We start from the raw sequence: 19,517 nt of genomic DNA on the forward strand, positions 1-19,517 counted from the left end.
AATTGTAATTGTTCCTTGTATTTCTTCCTTGGATGGTCTCTTAAGGTTAGAGTTAAATTCATTCAGGTGGTTTACAATATAGACATTGAAGTAGAGCTCATAAGAAACAGTAAATGACAAACTCATCGAGAGGGGGTGGGTTTAACAATTATCTCATAAGTTTATACAATAAGTCCTAAAGAAACATAAAGACTCTGTAGCCCAAATAGCAAAGAAAGGCACTGGTCATCTATAATATACAACTCATCAATTCATACTTTCACATTAAAAGTAATAGGATTAGCTGAGTAGGAATTCTAGTAGGTAATTTAGCCAAAGTGTAACATATATACTTTTGTAAGATATATAGATAAATACACACATCTGAAATCAATCTGTTTAAGAAACTTATGCCATTATGAGGCTAGGAGATATCAGATTACGACACTAATTCTTCTATAAAAAGCATTAGTTGAAGCAACAACTAGTGAGTAGGTATAATCGCCTAGGTCCTACAGAGCCTAAAGTGAGAGAGTTAGTAACCAAATAGGTCCCCTCTATAAGTTGACCAAGTCAATTGGAGGGTTTGATCATAGGAGTTGGCATTTCCTTAGAACCTATCCAATCTATTGATTTGAGACCCAACACATACAACACAAAGTGAATTATTTGAAGCATTCAAACAAGAATTTTTAGATGTAAAGATTTGCCAAATGATGTTTGAGAGATTTCATCCTTGTTTTGTATGCATAAATAAGGTATGTGAAACTTGTTGTTGTCGAAATCATGTTGAATTTTATCTACACTTGCAATCATATAAGAAGTTCATGGCAACAATTAATCCAAATCTAGTCATTCCTACAAGTACAACACAATTTGTGAAGTCTATTTTATGTGATAAATTAGAAGATTTAGATGAGTTCAAAATACAATGTATAAAAGGTGAATTCAATGATTGTGGATTTTTGTGTAAGTTTGTGTTGCAAACTGAGAATATTGATATTCATGCACTAGTTATAAGGAAGAGATTTGAATATGAGATATACCAAAGTAAGTCAGGAACTGAATCCAAAAAAATTATGTTGAAAGAGAGTGAATTGCCCTACATTCAGTTTATAGATAGATTTCGTAATATGATATATCCACATATCCAACATTGTCATGGTGAAAGATGGCATGCTAAACAGTTTCATGATTTAAAGAATTGTTTTCCACCAGTTTGTATTCTTTCAATTGTAGATTTCTTCGAGAACTATACATTTAGTCCTCACACAGAAATTCAAAGTCAATATTATCACTATGATCAAGTTGCAATATTTGTACAAGTTTTCTATAGACATGCACAATTTCATGTGGATGGTATAGAGAGTACTGGAAATAAACGCATTATCATCAAGGAGGTCCATTTCTATATCAGTGATGATATGTGTCATGATAGGAGCTATGTAGCACATTGTTTTGGAATGTTTTTTGAAGATATTAAAGATCATGGGATAGAATGTACACAAAGTTGGACTTGGTCAAATGGATGTGCCGGTAAGTACATTAGATTTTAAATTGATTATTTAAGTTGTTTTTTTTATTATGTATATGATTTGATTGTATATAATAGGTCAAAATTTTTAATATATATAATATATATGTTATTCATGTCAGGGCAATTTAAGTCTACCAAAGCTTTTAACTAGTTATCCCTACAACATGCTTGACATAGCATAAAGTTTTTGTGGAACTTCTTTGAGAGTGGACATGGAATAGGAGAACATGTTGGAGCAGGAGCATGTGTGAAGCATGCACTTCACCAACATGAACTTGTAGTTAAATTATCTTTATATATATATATATATATATATATGCATACATGTGGGTCATCCAATTTTCTACAGAAAGAGCTTCTGTATAGGTAACACCATACATAATTCTAATGATATTATTGAATTGTGCAAAAATCATTTTTTTGGTCATGATACAACTTACAACAAGCGTTATGTTTGGGAAGTTAAAGGTATATATATATATATATATATATATATATATATATATATATATATATATATATATATATATATATATATATATATATATATATATATATATATATATATATATATATATATATATATATATATATATATATATATATATATATATATATATATTTTCTTAAACATTCTTGGTGTTCTTGAATTATTTTAAAAATTTGTGTATATATATATGTGTGTGTGAAATGAACTAAAATTGACTAAATATTTTTTGTATTATCAAATATTGATCGATCAAATCCTTATAATTTTCAATCAATTAATGGTATTAGAAGTTTTCATCAAGTCATGACTATGAAATTTAGCAAGCCTCGTGTTATTCTTGCAAGAGGAAAATCATGCTTTTGTGTTGATTGCATTGCGAACAACAGAGATACTCATTGTCAAAATATTGCTAATGGATATGTTTTGCAATGGGAAATGAAATAATTTTACACAATACCTCCTTACGAAGATAGTGACATTATTGATATTCACGATCCTCTATTTTCAACTGATTATGAACGTGTTTCTGATTTACTTGTTATAGGTGCATGCATGCATATTTTGTAAATTACATATATGTACATGTACAAATTTTTAAATTCTTCATTAATTTAAAAATGTGTAAAGAACTAATATTTCTTGTAATATATATACATGCACAATCTATTTTCACAGGTGATATTTTTGTAGTGATTGTTGATCCTAACAATACTAAAAGTGTAGATTATTATCTATTGAGATGCACACAACCAAAAAGCAAGTTATTGGAATCAGACAGTGATGATGATGGGCAACAATATCCCACTGGTTCAGTTGTTGTTGAAGGTACCTATTACCAACAAATAAATATAGATACAAATGGTGTAACATTCATTGATTATATGCCTGGCCAAAAAGTTCTACACTACAGTCACTTAGTAATAGCCACAAGATTATAGTTGGAGACATTGCCAAAAATAGGACGTGGCAACCAAAAGTGGAGGTTGCCTATTGAAGATCATGAAAAAATATTAGAAATTATAAAAGATAGGAAAGATCCATATTATATGTACCACGAGCTTTAAGTTCACTTGTCATGTTTGAACAAGTAAATTATATTAGATAGGTCTTATTTTGATAAACTCATATATATATTTAGATATTTCTAAACATGTGTAGCAATTTGGATAACTTGTGGAAATTTAGTTTTGTTGATGCATTTATTTTACTTTTTATATGTTGATTTTACATGTTTTATTCATCTATGTATTCATTTAATTTTGATTTACACATGTATAGTTTCATTTAATTATGTTGTATATATAGTTACACGTGTATATATACTTTCACTAAAATGAGCAACTAATTATGTTGTCTTAAGGTGTTTCAAGTGGTCTTAAGGGGATTTAAAGGGATATTTGCATCATTGATTCTTTTATATTTTTACACATGCATGGACTCATTTTATTCATCTATGTACATTAATTTCATTTATATTTACACATATATTGTTTCATTTAATAATGTTGTTTGTATTCATCTAATTATGTTGTCCTAAGGTGTTTTAAGTGATCTTAAGGACATTTAAGGGAATATTTGCATCTTTGATTCTTTTATATTTTTACACATGCATGGATTCTCTTTATTCATCTATGTACATTCATTTCATTTATATTTACACATATATTCTCATTTAATTATGTTATTTGGACTCATCTAATTATGTTGTCTTAAGGTGTTTTAAATGGTCTCAAGGGGATTTAAGGGGATATTTGCCTCATTGATTTTTTTATATTTTTAGACATGCATGTATTCATTTTATTCATCTATGTACATTAATTTAATTTATATTTACACATATATTATCTCACTTAATTATTTTGTTTGGATTCATCTAATTATGTTGTCCTAAGGTGTTTTAAGTTGTCTTAAGGGGATTTAAGGGGACATTTGCATCATTGATTCTTTTATATTTTACACATGCATGGATTCATTTTATTCATTTATGTACATTCATTTCATTTATATTTACACATATATTGTTTCATTTAATTATGTTTCTTGGATTCATCTAATTATGTTGTCCTAATGTGTTTTAAGTGCTCTTAAGGGAATTTAAGGGTATATTTACATCATTGATTCTTTTATATTTTTACACATGGATGGATTTGTTTTATTCATCTATGTACATTCATTTCATTTATATTTACACATATATTGTTTCATTTAATTTTGTTGTTTGGATTCATCTAATTATGTTATCCTAAGGCATTTTAAGCAGTCTTAAGGGGATTTAAGGGGATATTTGCATCATGGATATAAGTTCATTAAATTTTTGAAGTAAGTTGATTAAACATGTACATAAACACTTAACTAAAATTAACAACTAAATTAAATTTTAATGACTAAATTTGTTTAACAATGAACAACTAAAATATACATACACACTTAAATTTCACATACACATGTACAATTAACTAGAAGAATTAACTAAATTCAAATGACTTAGAGATTCTATCATTTAAACACTTAACATTCAAAAACGTAATCTGTCTATATATAAACGTGCAAAGTAGTATGAAGTGTAGATCTATCTAACACATACACATATATGTCTATGAAGTGTATATCTATCTAACACACACACACAAACACACACACATGAAATATGGAAAATAAATGTCTAGTACACATACACATATGAAATGTGTACAATACACATGTATGAAATGTCTAGTACATATGTACAAATATATGAAATGTCTATAAAATGTGCACACACACACACACACACACACACACACACACACACACACACACACACACATATAAATAATGGGTCACTTGGGGCCCTGTCATGAAGCATGTCCCGATCCATGCACTTGCAATAGAGTATGCATGCATAAAATCATACATTAAACATTTAATTTGAATGTACTAGATTAAAAAATTTGAAGTAACATAGATTATGAGCATTTGTACGTAGAAAAACATACCTTTGAAGAGTCTATAACATCACCACCATGTGCATGCAAGATTCTAACACATGCATGACCCCTTAGGACCACATAAGACCCCTTGTGACACCATTTGGTCTTATGTGGTCTTAATAGGTCCTAAGGGGTGCACATGTGTCACAAGGGGCCTTTAGTGGTAATAAGGGGTCACACATTTGTTCTAACACATGCGTGACCCCTTAGGACCACATAAGACCCCTTGTGACACCATTTGGTCTTATGTGGTCCTAATAGGTCCTAAGGGGTGTACATGTGTTCTAAGGGGTCACACATGTGTTCTAACACATGTGTGATCCCTTATGACCACATAAGAATGCTTGCGACACCATTTGGTCTTATGTACTCCTAATAGGTCCTAAAGGGTGCACATGTGTCGCAAAGGGCCTTAAGTGGTCCTAAGGGGCCATATAAAATAATTATATACTCCTTAGGATGTATACATAGACATACATACATACATACATACACCTCAAGACATGCTATTAGGGGTCATGTGTGGTTTTGAGGGGTACGTGTGTGACCCCTCAAGACCACACACGACCCTTGATAGCATGCCCTGAGGTGTATGTATGTCCTAAGGTGTATATAATTATTTTATGTGTATTTATGTATGTATGCATGTATGTATTTATGTATGTGTATGTACATGTATGTGTGTATGTATGTATGTAGGCCTAGGTATGTATGTGTATGTCCTAAGGTGTACATATAATTATTTTATGTATGTGTACGTATGTATGTAGGTTTCTATATATGTATGTGTATGCTTATGTATGTATTTGTATGTATGTGTGTATTTATTTTATAATATTCTAAACTAATATGATAGGATATATACAAAAATATATATTTTTTAAAAGCTCAAAAAAAAAATTCTATAAATTTTTTTATTTTCTATTAAAAACTATTTAAAATAAAAAACAATATAAATTAGTATGTTAAAATAATTACATTTAAAAAAAAAAGGGTACTTACCACCGAAACGCTTCTGGCCAGATCTCTATGATTTTTTTCTCCCTCCTGCTCAATGCAAAATGAGGGGCTTGGGTGGATTTTGGCTTTTATATAGGGCAAGGGTTTTCTGGCCGAAACCGTTCCAGTCAAAATGCTTATGACCGGAACATCCTTTCCACGTGAGCACAACATGGATGCCAAATTGGTCTGACTGGAAGCGTTCTGGCTGGAACCCTTCTGGTCGGAACAAGCATTGTTAGCCTAAAGTGCAACACATATCCGTACGATCACCCTTGCATTAGTCGACATTGACCATAATTTAAAACTTGTTGTGAGCATTATCCCCTTTCATAATTCAAAAAGGTATCAACATTTCAACTAATAAACTCAAGGATATAAAAGAGGAGCATCATATAGAGGTCACCATCATAAGGAACAAGAATGAAGAGAAATACATCAAGGATAAGGGTAATCGAGTTCAATAGTTTCATAAAAAAGGATCAAGTTCTCATAATGCAGAGAGAAAGAAGAAATATTATGAAATGGAGAAAAAAGATTTGTTTAAGTTGGATGATATTCATAATAAACTTTACTAGCAAGAATTAGAAGCTTAGATGAGACTTTGAATAAAATGAACTAGAGTTCCTTTTGTTTTCTCTATTCAGTTTCCTTCTATTTGTAGTTGTTTGGTTATTGGTTTGAGCTTTGTCTTTTCTCTTCGAACCATTTTGTAAATATGATTTTGGATCTCTTCAAAACCTATTTTACCATTTGATTAATAATAATAAAAAAGGCTTCTTTTTCTCCACATTCTTCAAAAAATTTATACCATTTACTGGAATTATTCACATAAGACTATTTAATCATCTATTAGCATCCTTCAGAGATATGAGTGCATGCACTTTTCCATTTTTACTTAGTGTATGATATTTTTAATTCTATAATGTATGTATCTATTGTAAAATTAGCATGGGATACCCATATAAGTATGACCAACATTAATTGGTGTAATCTTACCTAAGACGTCATTTTTATACACTTTTAGAATACGTTGTTCAATAAAAAGAATTTTATGATTCTTTTATAGTCAGGGTATTTGATTAGAATTAGGATATTATGATACTTTAAAATATACTTTAAAACCATTTCAATTGCAACTAAATTATTAATATTGGATGTATATCAATAATTAGTTTGGAATGTATACCTTCACATTTACATAATGCTCTTCTTTTGTGTAGCTATGCCCAAACTTCTAGATGGATTTATTTATACTAGTAATGAATTGGATTTTTGAGTGGATCTATTAGTTTATCATTATAAAAAAATTATAGGTGGTACTCTTGTGGTTACTTTAGATTCTTTATAACACTACCCTTTTATTCAATTACACTAAAAAATAATATGACCTTCAACTTTGAACTTGAAATAAATGATTCCTCTTCATGAATTACCACCACCTCTTCCACATCTACTTCAATCTAATTATAAAATATATTATTGTTACCACTTTATAATATTTCCTTCAATTCATCATCATTTTGAGTTCTACTTGGACTTCTTGGATTTCTAGCTCTACATAATCTACCATATATCTCACTATTATATGTTTGGTCTACAATTTTTAATTTAATAATTTTTATTCTTCAAGTAGAATTGGTATGCTTAGTCTATTATTTAAATAATAAACATGCTCAATTATTATTACATAGACCATGTTAATTCATTTATGTATATAGCCACTTTTTCCTAGTTATTGAATGATGACCTATTCAAATACATAGAATACAATTCTTTGAAATACATAGAATACAATTCTTTGAAATATATGCTTGGTCAATATATCTAGCAAATGAGACATGAATATAATTGTTTTTAGAATTTCTTACTCTTCTAATCCACTTTTGAATTTTAGTCTTACCTTTCCTATTCTCCTCTAATTTATTTTCTTTGGTAGTGCATGATATCATGTTTGTATTTAAAAGTTTAACTCTATCAAGGTCAATTATTTCCTTATATTCAAAATAAACTCTAAGATGATCAATTGAATAAATCAGTTCTTCATGATCTAAATTACTTGTAGAATTTGTTAAATGCATTACATTTTTATGAAAAGCCTAGTGATATATTTCAAATTAAAAAATATAATTTCCAACTTATATTTATTCTTCTTCATTATCCTCCTCACCAGCATCCTCTCTATAAATTTTCATACCATTTATTGTCTCCTATTGAATTGCATATAATAAAGCTTAGAAATTCTTTATGATGGTGATATTTTTTTTCTTTTATTCAACAACAATATTTTGATTTCTACTCATTCTCCTTGGTGGCTTCTTGGAAAAATATATACAATTATCTACACACAACTAATTCTACATGACAATATTCTATCCAACACTCTCTTTCTTGAAGACTAATGAGCATATTTTCTTTCTTTATAAGCCTTAATTTAGTATCATATATCATGAGCCATGAAACCAATTTAAAGTCAATAAATACAAAGCCTAAAATACTACCATCTAATATAATCTACAATAATACCATCTAATATAGATTACAATAAAAGATCCAATTAACAATCATTGAACCTCGCAACTTATGTTATGCTTGTCAAATGTAATTTATTTACTTATTTCTACAACTATCACTTACTACAAGCATAAGATGTTTTTACTAATATAGAATTGTATTAAAAAATCTACAAAATAGATTGAATGATAATTGTTTTGTATGATTTTAATCTCTATATTCTTCACTACTACTTTATATGAGCTTCTATAGGTTAAGATCATTTTTCTTCCTTGAATCTTTCTTAGGATAATAACTTTCTTAAATGTTATATCTAATCATTTTGTTGGCTTTTTGTCTTCTTCCTCTATATTTATTTCATACTTTTTTGGTTCTTAAGTTATCTTGTACTTCATTATATCGATGATATTAACATGAAGTGTGATAGTTATACACATGATATTAGCATGAAGTGTGATTGTTGGTAACATGATGCATGTTATAGAAGATTTTGCTAGGGATTATTGGTCTTAAATTGAAATATATTACTTTTTGGTCAACATTGAAATAAATACATTTGTTATTTGAAGTGTGTTGGTCTACTATTAACATGTAGTATTATCATTTTAATATATCTAATGTAAAAGTTCTCCAATATTCATGCCCTTCAATAAATGACTAATCCATAAGAATACAATACGAACATTAAGTATTACTAAAGGCATTAAATGCTTGCCATCTTAATCAATTTGATTAATGTTATACCATAAATATCTACTATTAACATCAAATTACTTATATAAATTTATTAAACTTGTGATTATTCAATTTACATAAAAATTAAGAGTGAGTACTAAGAAACAACATATTCAATTATGAATACTAAGAAATAATATATCGAATATGCAATTATATTCAATTCAGCTTAGCATCACACAATTTTGATGATATTGATTTATTTAGGGGAACAGGACTGTATTAGGGTAGGGAATCGCTGCAATAAGGACACGAATTAAAATCGTGACTTGGTTCATTGATTTTCTGCAGATATGAAATCGACGTCAGTTATAGAATTGAACATCCAAAAATAAAATACAAATGTGATGATATTAAAGTATTCATTGAATGGTCTGTACTCGAGAATCTTCTCTTAAATAAGGACGGAATGAGAAATGTGAGTTGCTTTTATCGAATATTCTTATCATTACTTGTATACTAATATAACTTCGCCATGAATATATAATTGAACATTTAGATATAACAATTTCACTATGTGTAATAATGATGGAAGGTAGGAGATTTTTAGTGTTACAAAAATTGGTATAGGAGGTATTGGAAAAAGAAAGTGTAAGTCCTCTTTTGTCATGATAGTTAAATGAATATATATTTTGATTTCTTTTATTTTATTTATTTACTTATTTGGTATTTTTATTTTTTCAATTTTTATTAAAATTGTTGTTTGTTTGTATCATTTAGATTATTTTGATTCTTTTAGTTAATTTAGATAAAATAAAGAGATTTTTTAATTTTATGTTTTTAAATATTATTAAATTCATTAATGATTGTAGAGTTGAAGGATTGTACATTTGTATAGATAGGAGAGATTAAATATTTTTTTGTTTTTGAGTTCTTAATTTATTTTTGTCAAGGTTTATAAATTGTACAAATTAGCATATTTTTTTTCTTATTCATAATTTAGATTATGTATTTGTAGTACTTTGATAAACAGCAATTTCATATCTAATTATTATACAATTTCATATTTAATGTTAATTTAGTAATTATAAATTTCAAAAGTATTGTGTACAATAAAAACCATCAGCACGACAGAGAGAATGAGAGGAAAAGAAGTAATATAGAAAATAAATATTATAAACATAAGTGGCAAGTTGATTACATACTGTATTATTGAATTAGTTCTAAAGATTGGGGGTCAATTTACATTGAAAGATTAATGCACTACACATATATGATCATGAAGCTGTGCTGTGGATAATGAATAAATAAAAAGAATAAATTAAATAAGTATAATCAAGCAAGAAGAATATTAAATGTATTTCATATTTCTATGATAGGCACATGATAAGACGGTTTGGATTGGGGTGCTCTACAGGTGGCGTGTCATTCGGGGTGCTCGTATACATTTGCAAGGCAAGCTGAGAAATATATTCATTATTCACCTTACAAAGCTCAGTAAGGCAAGCTGAGAAATATATCCATTATTCACCTTACATAGCTCAGTATGGTGTTAACACCAAAAACTTATATTATATGCATACAGACATAAAATTCATATGTGCAAGAAACTTCTATTTTTGGTGTTTCTATTTCGCTGCTAACAATGTAACTAAATTTATACATATGTGGAAGAAACTTCTATTTTTCGTGTTTCTATTTCCCTGCTAACACTGTCACTAAATTTATACATTTAATTTAAACAGGCAACAAAGGTAATAAAAAACAAAAGGCATATGAAAAAGAGAAAGAAGAAATAGAAAAGCAGAGGAAAATAGTGAAAGAGATGTGGGTGTTCGATGGAGCTGACAAAGATTGTGCAGAGAAGATTATAAAAGAAGGGTTCAAGATAGGTGGTGAAGAAGTGGAGGTGCTGAATGGAAACAACCATGGGAGCCGCATATAAGTCTTAGTTGTTTATTATTAGCACCCATTTTGCATTGATTAAAGTCTTAACTGTGTATGCATTCAATTTTAATTAATTTATTATTATTCAATTCTTTTTTTATCTATTATATCAATAATTGACTCAAATATTTGCCTTTTTAGGAATCCACTTTCTACCATGAGAAAATTTTTTTGCCTTTATTATTGAAACTAGTTAAAATATTGGTAGTTACCATTACAAGATAAAAAATCTTTTACTTTTTAAGTAATTTATAATAATCTAAAAGTTTAACATTATTAATTTAAAATAAGGTTAGGATTGTGATGTAAGAATAGGAAAATGCATCAAAGCATATAAATTACCCAACCACAAAGACTAAAATGCAATGAAAATACTCCTAACACATTCAATAAGGAAAATGAAGCCATGACAACCAAAGATATGCAAACTGCATGCATATGTCTCCTCCAAAGGGATTAAATAATTAAAAAAATATTTATCATGGAAGAATAATTAGCCAAGAATAAAGAATTAAATAATTAGAGAATTATTTAATCAAAGAAGAATAGTTAGGATTAGTTGATTAAGATCAAGATTAATTGATTAGAAAGAGATAATGATGAATGTTAATTAAATAATAAAACCTATTTAATTTATAGTTTAGAAGAACAATAATTAAATAATTAAGAATTATTTAAATATAGGAAATTTAAAGAATATTAGTACGAATTAAAATTATTTAATTAGTTTAGATGAAAGGTTAGTGAAAAGTGTAATCCAAGACTTAGGACAATTTTCATTGTCTACATTTTGCCCCTCTTTGAGACAATGCACATTTGACCGTTGTTTGAAAGAAAAAATTGATACTCTGATTGATTCAAATTGATTACATTCTAAAGCATGATTATAAATATATATATCGATCCAAAGGATCCAATCAGCCCAAAAAGGGATCAAAACTCGAAGAACAAGACCTAACATGTAAAATGAACAAGGTCGGCCTCTACCAAGAGATTCCTTTTGAAAATTCAAAGGAAGAAACATAGAAGGTCAACCACATCCAAAGAAACATCGAGATCAATGCTGAAGGCTCCACAAGTTTCAGAATGGCTTCTGACAGACCATCAAAATAGGTCTCAAGCAAATCATACCAAAGGAACAACCGGTAACAAAAAATTATCATGAAAACCGGTGGCGATATCTTGCCAAAAAGTGATCCAAATGAGATGCGGTTTGGAAGAAAGAAAGATGATCAAGTCTTCAAGTAGAATCCAACTCCAGAGGATCTGGTGAGCCAAAACTAGGACACACAAAAAGGAAAACTGAAGCTGCAAATAGAAAACAAAACAAAAAGGAAATATTTTTGGTTGATGCAAGATTGTTGTGAATCGGCATCAGACATCCGAGCTTAATGAAAAGTGAGCCTCTCATTTTGCTGGGATCAGAGAGAAACCAAGCCATGTACCTCTGCTAGAAACCAAAGTGCAGAGGAGAGTTTTGAGTTGTTGAGCAATCAATTTTGTGATTATCTTGTATACCAAATCACATAAAGCAATAGGCTTGTACTAATCCAAACTATTAGCCCCCTCCTTTTTAGGAATGAGAGTCAATAAGGTACAATTCATAGATTTGAGATTTTTTTTATCCCTATGAGATTCCTAAACCACATCTAGAAGATCATACTTTATAATCTCCCAAAATTCTTGAAAAAACTCAATAGGAAACCCATCTGGGCTAGTAGCCTTAGCTTTTTTCATTTGAAGCACAACCCCGTCAACTTCAGACAACAAAATGGGCTACAAGAGAGAATCATTCATTTTAATGGAGACAAGAGGGGGAATATAGTTCAAGATGGCCCTCTCTTCCACCATAGCTTCAGGATTCTCTTTGGTAAACAAATTAGAAAAATAACTGACAACTTCTCTAGCAATTTCTTCTTTAGATGAAAGATAGACCCCTTCTGAAGATATGAGAGATGTAATAGAGTTACCATACCTCTGAGCCTTAACAAAATTATGAAAAAAGATCTATTTCTATCACCTTCTTGGAGCCAATCCAGATGAGACTTTTGTTTCCAGAAAATCTCCTCATGTAATTCCCACTCTTCTAAGTCCTCAAGAGAAAGGGACTTAGCCATATTGAGCTCCATACTCATCCCTTGATCCCTAATTTGATGTGTAACCTCATCCAACTTGGATTGAGCTCCCATCTTGTGTCTATGCAGATTTCCAAAACATTGTTTATTCCACCTCCTCAACTTGTATTTGACATGTTGTAATCCCTTCCCAAAGGTGTACATATCCTACCCATGGGTAGGAACCCCATCATACCACCAATTAACCATAAGATCCTTCAACGACTGATCACAAAGCCACATCAATTGAAATTTGAAAGAGGTTTTTTTGGAGATTCTAAAAGATGTAATGGAAAATTTAATAGGGCAATGATCAGAACCTTTCCAATCAAGAATTTTTAAACTTGTGGACCACCTATTATGCACCCAATAGAAGGAAACCAAAAATCCATCAAGCCTTTCAGAGATAGTCTCAACACCACTCCTCCCATTATTCCATGTAAAGACACCATTAGTTGGTTTCCAATCAATGAGATTCAAGAGACCAATATTATCCCTAAGTAAATTTGAGGAAGGATCAATCATGAATAACCCACCTCGCTTTTCCTCCAAACTAGTAACACCATTAAAATCTCAAGCCAAAATCTAGTGGAGAAAAGGATCTTGAGCCCGAACAAGATTGATGTGATCCAAAAGATGTGACTTACCCACAAGATCAGTAGGAGCATAAATATTAGGGAAGAGGCATCTTTCTTGGGTTCCAGAAATAAGAAATCCCCCCTGAACTTCCATTAGAGATCACTCCTTGCCAAAGGCCTTGGGGCCAGACATGCAAAGCACAACTGGTGAAACCATCCACTAAAATCTTAGTTTCCTCAATAAAAACAACATCAGGAGACTCACAGTCAATTAGTCTATGAATAATCTTCTATCTAGGGATGTTGTTCAACCCCCTTACATTCCATGAGAGCACAATCATTTATGTGGTTGAGAGAAGTTGGAACCAATGGGCTTCACATACCCTAACTCAACCAAAGTATCACCGATAAGCTTAACCTTTTCCTGATCCATTTCACGTCCACTGCTTAATTGTTTGTCTACAGAACCCTTTTCGAGGATCTTCTGTTGCAAGCCTAAAACAAGCGAGGATTTGTTACTCTTCACAAAATCTAAGGCCACTATAGTGGAAGGAGGAGTAGACGCCATGACCACTGCACCTCTAGGGACTTGTAACCCACTAAGATCTCTATTGTTCTGAACATGAGAAGGCAAATCCATAACCATTTGAACATCCTGTTGATTCTCCAAAGATAGAGCCCGACCCTCTTTCTTCGAATCTCCATCCAACACCTCATATTGAAATTGGGCACCCAAAGACATTTCAACTGGAACTCCTTCCTCTACGATCAATTCATCTAGAACATCAAACCTATTTAGGGTGACATCATTTTTCCTATCCAACCAAGTTCTCTTCTTTCCTTTGCCTTTATACCGAGGTTTGACATGAATGAAGCCTTCTTTATCAACAGGACCATCTGGCATAGGCAATTTCTCCTTATCTTCCCCCATAACAGAGTGAGGATGATCAGAAATGACCAATTTACAATATTTATTTCTGGGACATCTCCACTATAAATGACCATATTCATGACAAATTTTGCATCTAAATGGCAAGGTCTCATAGTCTAGCTATTGGATCCAGGAAGATATCCCCAAATAGATTTCTATAGAATCTGGCAAAGGATTATTTAAATAAACTTCTACACATTTGCAAGCATAGGAAATTACCTTTCTATCTTGAGTTTGTAAAGCCTAACCCATAAGCTTGCGAAGAAGCAGTGAGATTGAGTGAAGAATATCTTCTCTCTAGAATTTCAACAGAAGCCATGACAATCGGATCCATACGGACACATGAGAGGAAATCTCCTCAGCAAAATTAAAGCCAATATGTCAAGGTTTGATAAAGAATCCCATCTGGTTGAAAAAATAAGGGCCACCCTCAAAAGCCTTGTTCCTATTTGCCAGGTTCGAATGAACAACCAAAAAATAATTATTGGTTGCCATAAGTAGCTCCATATCTCCTTCAGGATTCTAGACACAACGTGCCCAAGACTCTAAAACAAGTATAAAGAGGTGAAGACTGATTAATTTGCATATGAGAGCATGATTACACCAATATTCAACATCCTCCAAAATTTTCTTAGGTTGAATAACTAGAACTGGATGATATTGGGATCTCTTGAAACAATCATTCAACTTTTTCATGTGAAAAGGCTCTCTTGAGGAAGAGACACCAACCCCTAATTGGGAATTGCTAATGTGTTCCTTTCCACATGCATGCATCAAATGAGATGGATCTGCCATATCCAGATCTCTAGAGATCATTTGAGAAGAGGATAATCCTCTATTCCCAATGGACCCAGATAAAATACCAAAAAAAAGAAAAATAAGATGGGCCAAAAACCCAACCCCAAAACCCCACACACCCCCAACGACAACCCAAAGCAAATGAGCTAGAAAAGGGTTGCAAAAAACCCTCGGGCAACCTAAAAAAACAAGACCCCGACCAAGAAAAACTTGACCCCCAACAAGCAAGAAACCCTCATGGAATGAAGAAAATAGACCATAGGACACAAGCTAGGGCACGTAAACCCTAGCACGACACCCACACAAATACAAAGGCATCTCCTAATCCCTAATTATTTGGCTATTTGGTTGGAGAGGAATTGCAAGATATTTCAAGATGTTAAATTGATTGTCAAGCATTTGTGCTGAAAAACTCTTCATTCTCTTCATGAACCTGTTTCGGCCAACTGTGACTTAGCGGAATATGTGGATCCAGGAGATGTTTCTCTTTGTGATCATCTCAAAATTCCTCTTCCGAGAGGTCTTTCGAGAGTTCAACAAGTCATGTGAAATAGGTGTTGCCATCCTCTTCGAAAGATAAGCAAAGAGGGGCATTGGTGCCCTCCTCCTCAAGGGGATTTGAAAATCAACACTGATGGTTCGTCTCGTGGTAATCTAGGTCACCCTAGTATTGGTGTTGTTCGGTTTATTTTCTTTGTTTAGAAGGGTTTGCATTCTAATAATTTGATGGAAGCCCTTTCCATTTTATATGTTGTTGAGGACAATTCTGCTCTTTGGTGGCAAAAGATCATTTCTGAGTCTAATTTACACATTATGGTGGCTTTGTTGAACAAGTGGAAGTTAGATGATGTCTGTTGGCAGCTTGCTTCAGTTATTAAACAAATTGTTAATTTGTGTGCTTCTTTGGATTTTGTGACTTTTAATCATGTGCCTAGAGAATGGAATGGTGTTGTGGATCGTTTGGCCAAATGGGCCTCAGGTCCTATGTATAGTTGACATATTGTGTGAATTTGTCCCAAGAGTTGGATTCCTTAGTGTAGAGTGATAAGGTTGGTTAATTTCTATGCATTGTATTCTTTTTGTTTTTGAATAAATTTTTACCCCTTTTAAGTGTTACTCATTAACCTAATTAAAAGCAAACATAAATATATTTAATTAAAATAAATTTAGCAATTGTAATTTTAAATTTTAAATTCAAACAATAAACTCAAAGGTATAATTTATATCATGGTTATCGTCTTCTTTCACCTGTCATTCTAATTTATCTGTTTCTTAATTTTTATATTTAATTTATTCATTGAACGTGAAAAAGATGTACCTTTTAACATATTATAGATTGAATTGCAAGAGATCTTTCTCGGAAATATTTTTGACTAATTGATATAATATTATCCATCGTGCAAGTTTTACCTTGGAAAATGAAATTTAGAATTTAAAAGAGTTTATCCCGTTTCAAATCGTTTTCATCTTGGCTGCGGAGTGAGGTTATTATCATGCTTCCTGCATTTTTTACTTCTGTCCTTCTATTAGACATTTAGCTAAAATTAATTTAAAAGGCAGTTTTAGTAAAACATCACACAAATTTGATGATCTTAAATTATTCATTGAATGGGCTGCACCTGGTAATCTCGTAAGGACGCAAGTGAAAAATGTGAGTTGCTGTTACCAAATACTCCTCTCATTACTTCGATACTAACTATATATTTAAACAACCAAAAAGAACATTTCACTCACTTTCGTAATGCTCCAATGTAAGGGATGCGTAGTGTTCCAAATATTGGTATAGGAAGTATTAGAAAAATAATGTGTAAGTTGGTTGATTTTATTATTAGTTATGTATATTATTTGTAGTATTTTAAGTTTTTAAAATTTAATTAATTAAACATATTTATAGATTTTTTATTTTTTATTTTTTATTTATAAATATTATCAAATTTTTCTATTATTTTAGAGTTTTATTGTAATAGAATTTTTGTAGATTTAAAAATCTGATATTTCTTTATATTTTAAGTTCTTAATTTATTTTTGTTAAGAATATAAATTCTACAAGCTAACAAATTTTTCTTCTAAATTGATAATGTATTTTATGTATTTGTAATATTTTGATATACATGTTTTGGACACTAATTTGATATATAAATTAGTCCACTTTTTCATATTTAATACTAATTTAGTACACATATAGATTTCAATGGCATTTTACAATAAAAAAACCTGCCATATTGCTAACCAAAAGAATATCATTATATAAATAGAAGCAATGGTAATATTGATGTATAATTAATAAATAATTTTTAATATCTATATCCAAAAATTTAAAAATGGTTATAAGTATTATTTGTACCATTTTAAAAAAACAATCTTGAACAAATATTGAATGATAATGATTTTATTAAATGAGATCTACTATTAGTTTATCTTGTTCAATACAAGCTTTATGCAATCTTAATTTCCTTATAAAAACTTATAAATAATTTTTTTTATAGACAGTTAGTAGAGAAGAGGTAAACATTGAATGATATAATTACGAATGTATAAGATTTCAATAAAAAATGTCAAATTATTATTTTGAATAATTTCTTGTACACATCATTAGATTTTTTAAGAATTAATTAAAGAAAAAGAACAAAATAATATATTTTGAAAATTATAAAATTAATCTTAGATATTATTTTATGCATCATTATAAATTAGTGAAAAATATCAATATGATAAATAACAATACTATTAAATATACCTCACTCTAAAAACACATCATAATTAAATTCACATATAAAAATAAAAAACAATTATTATAATATGAAGAAAGAGAATGAAAATAAGACTGTTAATATTTGAAACTTTTTTTAAAAAATATATCTTTGGACGTTTATTACATATTCCATTATTTCTTTAAGTTTCAACCAGTATCATTCAATTTACATGACTTTTTTTCATCTACTTTTCTATATTACAAATCACAATTGCTATATTCAACGTGAGAATATATTTATAAGAAATAATAGAATCCGATAATGTGAAAAACAATGTTCCAACACAGTAAAAATTTGTTCATATTTATGCTCTACACATAGTATCATTTGAAGCTGTTCTACTACTTATTGTTCTCTTTATTAGCCTTAGTTTCTTGTACCCACATAAGTAACCTAAGGTATGGGAATTAACACATGGTGGACAATGACTACATAAAAATAATAAATGGAATGAGTATAATCAATACAACGAGAATGCATTTAATATTAATTGTACTTCACATTTTGGTGAGACATTTTGGATTGAGTTGCTCTACAGGTGGCTTGCTTCAGCGAAGATTGAATGTCATTTACATTTTGGCTCATTAGCAGCCAACCTTCAAGGGCAAGAGTCGAACCGATTGAACATCAGATCATAATGAGAATGATGAATTTCTTGGTGCATTCTTTGTCTCTATATTTGTATCTAAAATTTGCTAGTGAGGATACTTTATCTATTAGAATGGCCTTCGAAGGTCCTCAATTTGGTAGTGATTGTCTGATCCTACTTTAGAGATCGATGAGATTGACATTAGAAATGTGTCGCAAAAGGCAAACCTATAACCTCTATACTTCAATTACATTGTCTCTTTTGAAAGCTATGCATGTCTGATAGAAATCTGATTTCTTTTGCACATCTGAATTTGAAAATAATCTCCAAGCAAGTGCAATGCCTAGAAACAAATTCTAATCCTTTATGCAATTGTATACACTCATACGAGGAATTAAGTCTTTGCTGATGTAGTCCACCGCAAGCCGCACGACACATCCATAGGTTTTAGTTAAATCCATTGCATTTGGAAGGAAGAATGAAGATAGCCGAGATGGAAAAAATAGTCTTGAAGAGCTTGTGTGGAGCAAGTTGTCCCCAATCATATGTCTGATAAAGTTTTATCCACATTGTAACAATCAGTAAGAAAGTTTTTCTTGGGAATGTCGTGTGTATTCTCCCTTTGACACCATAAGTTCTATTCT

The 19,517-nt window shown here is 30.5% G+C and overlaps 2 long non-coding RNA genes across 2 annotated transcripts; both read left to right on the forward strand.

Moving 5' to 3' along the window:
- Positions 1 to 9,700: 9,700 nt before the first annotated feature.
- LOC131064485 (uncharacterized) lies at positions 9,701 to 10,861 on the forward strand. Its single transcript, XR_009111278.2, has 2 exons — positions 9,701 to 9,814; positions 10,581 to 10,861. It is a non-coding gene; the product is annotated as an uncharacterized LOC131064485 (long non-coding RNA).
- Positions 10,862 to 17,275: 6,414 nt separating this feature from the next.
- LOC131064487 (uncharacterized) lies at positions 17,276 to 19,476 on the forward strand. The gene is made up of 2 exons (XR_009111279.2): positions 17,276 to 17,338; positions 18,823 to 19,476. It is a non-coding gene; the product is annotated as an uncharacterized LOC131064487 (long non-coding RNA).
- Positions 19,477 to 19,517: the final 41 nt, after the last annotated feature.

This window comes from Cryptomeria japonica, chromosome 7 (genome assembly GCF_030272615.1).
Source record: "Cryptomeria japonica chromosome 7, Sugi_1.0, whole genome shotgun sequence".
NCBI lineage: Eukaryota > Viridiplantae > Streptophyta > Pinopsida > Cupressales > Cupressaceae > Cryptomeria > Cryptomeria japonica.